Here is an 11,638-nt window from a genome sequence, read left to right as displayed (position 1 = left end):
ACTGACGAGGAAAGGTAACACACGGCCAGCGAAAGCTCTTTTTAGAGAGCCAAGGTGGTCGTGTGGTCTAGCGGGACGGCTGCAGTGCAGGCGATTTGGTATCACGATATCACAGTAGCATGGGTTCGAATCCCGGCGAGGGAAGAACCAAAAATTTGCGAAAGCAAATTTACAGATCTAACATTGTTGGGTTGATGTTTAGACGAGTTGTATATACATTATGTACACAGCCATGTATCACCATCATTGATGGCGATCCGATGGATACATCTGTTGTAGAGTTGTCACTGACTCAGACGTACTTATAAATATAATTATTTTCTGTGACTGTATATTACATTAATTTGTAGGATCCTTTACTATAGATAATTTAGCTGATCTGTAACAATAACATCTTCATGCCTTATATATCATGTACTGTAGTACGCCGCTAGATTAAAACTGACGAGGAAAGGTAACAAACGGCCAGCGAAAGCTCTTTTAAGAGAGTCCAGGTTGTCGTGTGGTCTAGTGGGACGGCTGCAGTGCAGGCGATTTGGTGTCACGATATCACAGTAGCATGGGTTCGAATCCTGGATCTGGTGTTCAAAAAAAATATTGACACCTTATGTTTGTGGCATAACATCTTGGCCACAAGTTTATTGTTTTCTGTTTAGTATAAGATTTGTATTAAGATCCATTTTGTTACATCTTGTGATCAATTTTATTTGGCAATCACTAATGGCAGCCAGCAGGGTTAAAGAACATCAGTTGTTCGACCTGTTAGTCAAATGTGTTTTGTTTAAAAAGTAAAAACACAAAAATACTGAACTCCGAGGAAAATTCAAAAAGGAAAATCAAAAATCAAAAGGCAAAATCAAAAGTCCAAACACATCAAACGAATGGATAACAACTGTCATATTCCTGACTTGGTACAGGCATTTTCTAATGTAGAAAATGGTGGATTGAACCTGGTTTTATAGCTAGCTAAACCTCTCACTTGTATGACAGTCGCATCAAATTCCATTACATTGTCAACGATGCATGAACAAAACAAACATACTCAAAAAGTAAAAATGTCAAAAATAGGGGTACAACAGTCAATATTTAAATATACTTTTTCAATTTTTTGGTCTTTTGGAAAATGTTGTTTGTGCTGTATTAAGACCCTCCTACGACGAAATTTGTTTTACATGCACAGGTATAAAAATTGCGGTTTTTATCCAACGCAATCATAGGTTTGAACGTAGTTTTCAATTTAGACTTGTTTGTATACATAAATATATACAACTCGTCTAAAAATCAACCCAACAATGTTAGATATGTAAATTTGCTTTCCCAAATTTTTTGTTCTTTCCTCGCCGGGGTTCGAACCCATGCTTCTGATATATCGTGAAACCAAATCGCCTGCACTGTAGCCGTCCCGCTAGATCACACGACCACCTGGGCTTCACTTGAAAACTTGCGTGCGGCTCTAGCAACGCCATTCTCGACTGAGTATCTGGCAATTTTAGCAAGTGTTTCGTCATCATAATAGTTGTAGTCTCCCCGTTTGTGTTTTCTGGTTGGAGTAGTTGGAAGGCTAGTAGCAGACTTCATCGTGTCAATACCGTCTTTGGCTGCTTGGGTTACAAGAACATCACGTTGTGTACTGCATTGAAATGGATCGGGCAAGCCTGGTGTGGCAGGAGCTTTCACCTTAATACTACCGGACTTTAACCACTGTTGAAGCGAAATTGTTTGTTATGAAGGAATCTTCTTCTTCTGTGGGTTTTTTAAGGAAGGCTTCCCTACTGGAAATTGCGCCCTATATGTTCCTAATGTTGTTCTTTTTTTAAATAAAAAAAAAAAGAATCTACTTAATGTTTGAATTTGTTTTGTTTTTTTTACTTTTGATGTGAGTTTTACCAGAACCTAGTGTGTCGCTCATTTGTTGTTTTTTATCAGATGTTACTTATTTTGCTTTTGAAATATACGACTTAAGTTTTGATCAGTTGCCCCAGCAAGTGGTCCCGTGAGAATCGTGTATACGCAATATCCCACGGAGGCCCTAACCATGGTAGTGTAGGTTAATTGCAAACTGGAACCAGACATTGACCTGTTCTCTGTCTGGTGATCAGTCAGGCAGAGGACATGCCACTGTCTAGATCCCGAAATGCAAAAAAAAACTGTTTCATGATATATCCCCCCGCCCCCAAAAAAAGCCAAATTGTATATATATATATATGCATATATGTATGTATATATATTATGTATATATATATATATATACAACTCTAAACATCAACCCAACGATGTTAGATCTGTAAATTTGCTTTCGCAAATTTTTGGTTCTTCCCTCGTCGGGATTCGAACCCATGCTACTGTGATATCGTGACACCAAATCGCCTGCACTGCAGCCGTCCCGCTAGACCACAGGACCACCTGGGCTCTCAAATAAAAGAGCTTTCGCTGGCCGTGTGTTACCTTTCCGCGTCAGTTTTAATCTAGCGTCGTATTACAGTACATAATATACAAGGCATGGAGATGATATTTTTACAGATCAGCTAAATTATCTATAGTAAAGGATCGTACACATTAATGTAAGATACAGTCACAGAAAATAATTATATTTATAAGTACGTCTGAGTCAGTGACAACTCTACAACAGATTTATCCATCGGCTGATACATGGCTGTGTACATAATGTATATACAACTCGTGTAAACATCAATCCAACAATGTAAGATCTGTAAATATATATATATATATATATATACAATGTCTCAATAAGAGCACACGAAATTTGTACTTGCTTCGCAAAAATTTATCTACCATCATTAAGGAACGACCATAAAACTTGAAATTGGGGAGGGGTTATGGTCTTTCTTTATAAAAACATATTTTGATCCACAATTTGATGAAAAAAATATTCTGGTCAAGCGGATGACAAAAAAAATTATTCTGAATGGAAACTTCATCCATACCTTATTGTGTTTAATTAAGTTTTTATAATGTTGAAAATAACCAATATGTAAAGAACCCCTCAGGATGACTGTGGAATAGAAATATGGTTGCTTGGTCATCTTCCGTCCGGCTGTAAAACGTTTGCCAAAGTAGGGCGTCCATTTGTCTGCGCGGGAAATATCACGTTTGCAGCCACGTCCGCTTAAAATGGGGACGTTAAATTCGATTCCTCGTGCAAAGAGAGTGCCACGCTCTTTTCACGTTAATAACCCTTGCAACAACTCTTTGTAGGGGGCCTGTTGCAAGGCAAAATTTCTGTCAATATCCAATGTCTTCTTTTTTAAGTGGCAGTCCAAATTTCCAGGATCGTCATCCCAGATGACCTCTATTATTTCAGGACCTGCCTAATGTATTTATTGTTAACTTGTTCTCGTCCTGAACATGTATAAACTATTTGCCACGTCTAGACGTTAAGCAACCAACATTAAATCAATCATAAAGATTGATGTTTTTGTTGTTAGTCTTATTCTGACTTACAGGTTTGCTTTAATCTTTTTACTAGAGTAACATTGGGTCATTTCTTTATTTATTTTTCAGGTATTCAGATAATAGAATCATCGGATGTAGCTGGGGTAATTACACAGCTGACCAGTGAAGCGAAACATTGACAGTCAACATTTATATTGATGTTTTCTGTAATTCTGTTTCTTTAAGCGTGGCATATGCATGTATTAAATTGTCCAATATAAAGCCTTTCTAAACTTATCTCGAATCAAAGTTGACCCGGGAAGGGGTCGTGATTACTTACTGGTACGGCCAATGTAGTGTTGCACAATGTACGTCACACTAGGCCAAAGTTGTGTTATACGTCACAACCAGCCATAATGTCTTATACGGCACAACAGGCAAACATGTGTCAATCGTCACACAAGGCCAACGTTCCTGCACATCACTTAAGTAGTGTTATACGTTGTGTTGTACACATACAAAAATGTACGTCACACCAGGTGAACGTGGAGGTATACGTCACATCAGGCTATAGTTTGGTTAAACGTTTCAGTAGACCAACGTTTTGTTATACATCACTACGTTTAAATTGTGTTTATTAACAATGTTGTTTCAACTGATCGGGCGGAGCCTGTGTTTTAATTTGCATACGGACAGTCTATTTGAAGATGTGTGTGATAAGGATTATTGCCGTTATAATGCTTATTGAATTATAATCACCTATCAGTGTCACCGAACGCATATACAAAATATCTGAGTGTATGATAGGGGACGACTGCATTGATGAGTTTATTCCAAAACTCCTATTTATAGATGGACTGGTCTTAAATAAGCGAACATCTTAAACCCCACCTAGTCAAGTGAATAAATCTAGTAATACTTATAATATACTATACTTCAGGCCAAATATGTATTCAACGTCACACCAGGCCGAACTTTCCCATACATTACCAAAGTAATGGTATTCACCAGACCGAAGTTTCGTAATACGTCACATCATGCCAGAGTTGTTATAAATCACCACAAGCCAATGTTGTGTAATACGTCACAGTTTGCCAAAATTGTATTACACCTCCCACCAGGCGACGGTAATGCTGAATGTCCCTACATGTTGTCACACCAGGCCCAAGGTGTTTTGTTCATTGTTTTGTGTTTGTGTGCTGGTATGTTTTGTGCTTTATCTTAAATAGATTTATGTTCTTCTCATATATTTTATGATGGTATGATACTAAACCCGTAACCGGAGGAATTCTACTTGATTTTCATATAATGAAGACATACTTTTTCAATCAATTTAAATGCGGTCTGTAGCTGGCATGTCAGTAACTGCTAGTAGTCCTTTGTTAATTTATGTATCATTGTCATTTCGCTTAGTTTCTTTAGTTACCTATTCTGACATCGGACTCGGACTCTTTTAAACTGAGTTAAACTGTGCTTATTGCTATGTGTTTCTTTACACTACATTTGCTAGAGGTATACGGTGAGGGTTGAGTTCTCACAAAACATATTTAACCCCGCTGCTTTTTTGCGCATGACCGAAGTCAGGAGCCTCTGGCCTTTATTAATCTTGTATGATCCCCGGTATTGACAACCAAAAAAATAATTGATAATTCTTATTTTCTAAGCATGTGGCATTTAATCGTAAGAATATGGACTGGGTTGCTCGAAATAACCGGTTAGGTTGACAAGTCTGTCTTTTCCTAATTTAAAAGTAAAGTAAAAAAAGTACCTAGCCCCAAGGAAAATTGATATCGGAAAATCCCTGATCGAATTGCAAAATTAAAGCCCAAAAACATTATAGGAATGAAAAACAACTATCATATTCTTAACGATGTACTGGCATTTCCTTCTGTAAAAAATGATGGATAAAACTAGTTTTATAGCTAGCTAAACCTCGCACTGGCATGACAGTCACATGCAATTCAATTATAATGATAACAATGTGTGAACAAAACTAACAGACATAATAGGTAAAAATTGCAAAAAATTGGGTACTGCAGTCAACATTGTGTTATAATTTTCATCACTATAAACACAGACAACTATGCCAGAAAAGAAAAACAAAATGGCATATACACCAAGCACGTAAGCAAAAATGAAAGACAAGAATACAAACATAACCATGGCACAATACCACAATGGCGGGATACATAAGTACCGAGCCACGCAAAAAGGATATTACAAAATAATGGACTAAACAGTAAAAGTTATTTATATACAAAGACACGTACAAGAACAGTATAACACGTAATTAAGATACAATGTCAGTACTAATGATCTATACTTCAAGTCCAACATGTATTATTTGTGAAGTTGATACGGAATATTCATTCCGATGAAAGACAATAACAATCAAAACCAAGGAGTAAACAAAGACTCGTACAACCAAAAGACATTTACATCAACAGTTTTAAATAATAAATAAGAAACAACACGAACTCCACTAAAAACCGGGAGTGAAATCAGGTGCTCCGGAAGGGTAAGCACTTTTTTAGATTTTTTTTTTAAAGGGACATTACGTTTTTAGACATAACCATGGTTCATCAATTTTCTACTCATACATTTGTTGCGTATTATAATGTCTGAGTGAGAGCTACAAGCTCTTGAATAGCAGATTTGTATTGTTTAAAATGATCGCTTCAGATTAAAATTGATTTACTACGGATGCACATTTGTCGGCTATCACTCAAACCACTAAAGTTTCTGCATAAAAGTGTACATCACGATTTAAAATATTTGACGTTATAATCTAATATGAGTGTTGCATGGTAGTAAGAGGTTATTCGGAGACAGGTCAAGGGTAATTTATTTTCCGCTAATTACCCAAATAAAATACAATGACCGAACGAATGATAATTGTGTACCATTTTTTATACACCAAAGCGGTGTACTTAAGTACCGTTCCACCTAAGAATCAGGCAAGACCCAACACATGACCATCTTTGATTTTCTTTATAATTACAAGTATCTAGTGGATATTACTAAAATAGTTTAAAATGCATTCAAATGTGTGGTCATACTTCTGGTTGCTATGGAAACGGAGGTGGTTAAAATCAGCACTGAAATCATCAAATCTAATGTAAAAAAAGCATTTTTTGGCATTTTTTGGCTGAAAGTAGACAAAATATAGAATGTGTGATAGAACATTTAATGGTGATTTCTTATTAAGGTACAATTGAAGTATAAATTACATATTTCAATTCAATATAAAAAAATATATTAACAAAAAAAAAATGACATTTTTGTGACATAGCTCTTCAATCTATAAAAAAACGACAAATTCAAGGCATTTTTGAGTTCTGATAATTAACAAGACCAGACAGATCCAGTCAAAACTGCATTTAAATCATAAAACATGAATGTTGTATTACCTTTTACAAAAAAAAAAAATCCGCGTTTTTCTTTAACGACTCCATATAATCATTAAGCAATTGTTTAAGGAAATAGGGAATTTTAAGAATAATAATAGACTTGACTGTACTTCCTGCTTACTTTAAATTTAGTATAAGAGCTGTTGTAATAAACTTATTAGTCAATCTCTGAAACACTTATTAAAGAAAATGATTTGTATGCAAAATATGTCTCACTGAAGGGCATTATGACCTTGACCTTGCCCTCTAAAATGATATATCGTTACATTATAAGCCTATTGCTGAAAGTAAAAGCTGTATGACTCTCAATGTATATTCTATATTGCTTATGAAACAATACACAATGCTTTCTATTCATTTAAAAATCGTTCCAACATATTTGAACTTTCTATTGCCATATCAGTCTTGTCAGCTGTTATGAAAGAAACATTCAGCACATTAAAAAACACCATGAACGTGTGATACCGTCACTTTTAATGAATAAAGTTCTATAACTCCTCCTACAATGTAATTTATTTTAATAGATATAAACCAGTTACTAATGTATCATGAAAACTACTCAAACATTTGTGATTTTGGTCAGAAATCAAGAAAATCACCCCTTTTTATACGCCCGTCAAAATTTTGACGGGACGTATTATGGTATACACATGTCTGGTATCCGTCCGGCTGTCTGTCTGTCCGGCTGTCCGGCGTAAACATGTTGCACCGTAACTTGAGAACAACTTATCCAAATTTCATGAAACTTAATATGGTTGTTTCTTATGATGGTCAAATGATCTGTATACTTTTTGGTGAAAATTAGATTTAAATTTTTTGATTTACGGCACTTTGTAACTAAAACAGGGGTGTGTTTTTTTCACATGTCGCACTGTATCTAAAAAAAGATTCTTGATTATGGCTTAAAACTTAAAACACTTCTTAGTTATATGAATCTAAATATCTGTATACTTTTTGGCGATGATTCAAAATTTCATTTTTGAGTTATTGAGTATTTTGTAAAAAAGGGGGAGTTTTTTTTTACATGTCGCACCATATCTCAAAATCGATTTATGATTATTGCTACAAACTTTACACATGTCTTTGTTATATTAATCTTAAGGTCTGTATACTTTTTGATTATGATTCAAAATTTCATTTTTGAGTGATTGAGTATTTTGTAAATAAGGAGGAGGTTTTTTTTACATGTTGTGCCGTATCTCTATAACAATTTATGATTATTGCTTAAATCTTTACACACTTCTTCGTTATATTATTCTAAAGATCTGTATACCTTTGGTTTTGATTCAAAATTTTATTTTAGTGATATTTAGGTGTTTTTTTTTTTAAAACAGGGTCGGGGGTTTCCCGCCGTGTCTCAAAAACTATATATGGTTATTGCTTAAAACTTTCTCAGAAACTATTTATGATTATTGCATATAACTTCCACATAAGACGTCAGTGTTCAGAGACAAACTTTGCTTTAAATCTCTTTTTGTCAATATACACTGATGTTAACTAAGACTTTGGGCAATTTTTTTTATGCTTAAATTTGTTAAATATTTTTTTACATGTTTATCCAAAGTCAGACAGTATTCTAATTTGATTTACCCACTTAAAGTATTGCAATATTAAATAATACATGCATAAATCCATTCAACTTTATGCAATAATAAGCATTCGTTCATTTTAAAAGACAGAAAGAAAATACTTTATATCAAAGTTGAAAAAAACAGTCTAACAAAAATCTTTCAGTGAAAACAGCAATGACAATATTTCAAAACTTTCTTTTTGCAAATCAAATGTTCCATGTCTAAAATGTCTTAAAATATATCATGCCTTTGATATCATATTATATTAAGAAGAAGATGTGGTATGAACTACATGTATGAAAATTAGTGGAAAAAAATCTCCATCAGTGAACACTACTTGTTAACTTTAGCAATCTTATGTTGTTGTATGACCTCATGTACATGTTGTAATAGTTCAATTGTAAATGTAAATACGTCTGGAGAACACAGTTTTCCCCCCTATTTGCTTATTGTAAAATAATAAAAGTTTAAACCATTTCCACCATTTATCATAAGATTAGGTGTGCATAACGTTTGACTTTTTTTACCAAACACATATAAAATATTCTGAAAAGTCTAACAACCCATTTTCTCCAAAACCCAATGACAAAGTCACATACATGTAGCTCCCAAAAAAACAAATTTTCACTCTTAATTAACTGACCACTGATATAAAAAAAAAGTAGTCTTTAGACAGTATATCTAACATGATCTTAAGTCATATATATCTTACCTTACTACAAAGAAATAATGAAATTTAAAAAAAAAAAGATGAAGAAAAAATACAACCCAAAAATTACACTGAAATAAAGGGGAACTAACTATGAAGAGGGGTGTACAACAAAATGAAAATTGAAGGTAACTGTGTCCCCAGATCAATTTATTAACAATGTATACTGCAAAAATATGGTACACATATCAAAGGTAAATGTTTTAAATTCAAATATCTAATGTTTCTATAATAGTATTGTTATCCAGTAAGTTTAATACTGACAATAAATCATCATCATTTCCATCTTCAATGTCAACTGTATCAATAGCTAATTTCTTATTTTTTGACGGATGAGCTGCAGATAGAGAAAGGCGTGAGAAAAATGATGTTATTTGACTGGGTTGAAGCCATTCTTCTGGTGAAAATTTTCTTTCCCCATTGTCTTTGATATTTCTCATTTCAATTGCAACATTTGCTGGATTTTCTTTTCTGCCAGTTGTTTCACCTTTGACAAACAACTCTGTTAAGTAGTCCTTCACCTTTTGTGAGAATCGGACACACTTTTTCTCTTTTTTCAAAGCCCATCCCAACAGTGGCACTTTGTTACAAGATACATTGGTATTACCTGTGTTGCCAGTAGATATTTTTGAACGGTCTGATATTTGCTGACATTTGGATGCCCACAGTTTTTTTGCTTTATCATAAGATGACTCCATCATGAGTTTTTTATCGTGTTTTCCAATATATATGTGGTCTTCAAGCTTATTGTAGGACTTGTAAATCTTACCACATCCTTCTTCTGGGCAATAAAAAACATTATTATCATTATCATCTTCATCATTTATGGCATTAACTGTATGGTCTTCATCATTTTGGGCTTCAACTGTATTGTCAACATGTACACTATCTACATCTTCAAGCACTGATGGTACAAGAGATTTCTCTTTGATGTTACCTAAACTCTCTGAGTTACTAAAGTCACTAACCACGTGGATATCTGTGCTTGTCTGCTTCACCTTGCTATACCCATCCACTGTTTCTTGAGTTGTAAAATTCCCTTCACCAACATTGTACGCTCTCCAAGTTCTAATGCCACCATTACAAAACCTTATGTTACTCAGAAAGCTTACTCCTTTCCATGAGTGCTTTTGGATCTTTTGACTGTTTGTATTGATATCCACTACAGCTGCCTGTACCCCCTGAATTCCCTTTCCACATTCAATGGCTTTCTTGACCTCATAAGCTGTTGAAATGTTATGTCCTTCTGCTGCATGACTTCTAATTTTGCCCCTCATGTGCGATTTTGGCATCACAATAGCTCTTTCCACTTTGAGCTTCACTGAAGTCATAACCCAATATTTTTATTCCTAAAACCAAAAAAAAATAATCCATATAATTTTAAACTGACCACAATACGTAATTCTTAAAATGAATTCATAATCTGCCTATTGAATGCAGTCTGGTTGTGTTTTAGTTTACTGATTGTTAATGTGTTTACATATATGGATTAAGATCTGCTTACCCTTCCAGGTACTTCCAGTTTATAGTGGGGTTTGTGTTGCTTAGTCTTTCGTATTCTATTTTGTGTACTTGTTGTCTTGTTTATCTTTTTTTTTAGCTATGGGGTTGTCAGTTTATTTTTAATAAGTTTGACTGTCCTTCTTGTATCTTTTGTCCCTCTTTTAAAAAAATTATTCAGTTTATTGGTTGGTCTTGATGTGCTTCTCATTTTTCGTAATACAAATTTTATGTATCTATTATTTTGTAAAATAATGGAATATAATGACATGAATGGAGGAAATATGAAAAAAAATGACATTTTACATAAAGGCAATAACTCTGATAAAAAATCATTTGATTTTTATTTCAACATTTATGTCTGCCAAATTTTCTCTATTTTAAAGGAGTTTTCAAGCTCAAAGACAAAACTTGCATTCATTTTTTAGCCATGTCACCCATCTTGCTTGACAGTAAGTCATCAGACACATGTTTTAAACTAGATTTCCAAATAAGGATTGTGTTCAAAATGATCAAGTAAGATTTTTTTAAGTAACAACAACTGACAACAGATAGCCAGCTGGTGAGCTAAACTAACATGAATAACATGAATTAAGATATTGTTTTCCTACCTGTTCTTTGAGACAAATCAGGTAGTGACAACCAAAGATGACCACAATGATAGCATCCAGCATTGTCTGATCGCAGATAAACCTCTGTTATTTTAGGAAGCTGGGTCTTGATTGTCTGTAGGAGGTGTTCAAGCACCGATAATACTGCAAAAAAATCTTGCTTCACAACATCCATCGTATGGGTAAATGTTTTGTGCTGAAAAAAAGATTGGTAAAAAGTTATGTAAGAATCTTCATTTTTTGTTAAAACAAACTAGAATATGTAAAATTGAGAATGGAAATGGGGAATGAGTCAAAGAGACAACAACCCGACAAAATAAAAAAAAAAAAAAACAACAGCAAAAGGTCACCAACAGGTCTTCAATGTAGCGAGAAATTCTCGCACCCGGAGGCGTTCTTCAGCTGGCCCCTAAACAAATATATACTAGTTCAGTGATAATGAAC

General features: G+C 34.2%; 1 pseudogene; it reads right to left on the bottom strand.

Moving 5' to 3' along the window:
* Window positions 1-1,410: 1,410 nt before the first annotated feature.
* On the bottom strand, window positions 1,411-11,369 carry LOC134695342 (uncharacterized; annotated as a pseudogene).
* Between the last annotated feature and the right edge of the window lie 269 nt (window positions 11,370-11,638).

Source organism: Mytilus trossulus, chromosome 13, assembly GCF_036588685.1.
Source record: "Mytilus trossulus isolate FHL-02 chromosome 13, PNRI_Mtr1.1.1.hap1, whole genome shotgun sequence".
NCBI classification, from domain to species: domain Eukaryota; kingdom Metazoa; phylum Mollusca; class Bivalvia; order Mytilida; family Mytilidae; genus Mytilus; species Mytilus trossulus.
Note: the sequence above shows the minus strand (reverse complement) of the source record. Positions and strands in the feature narration are given on the sequence as shown.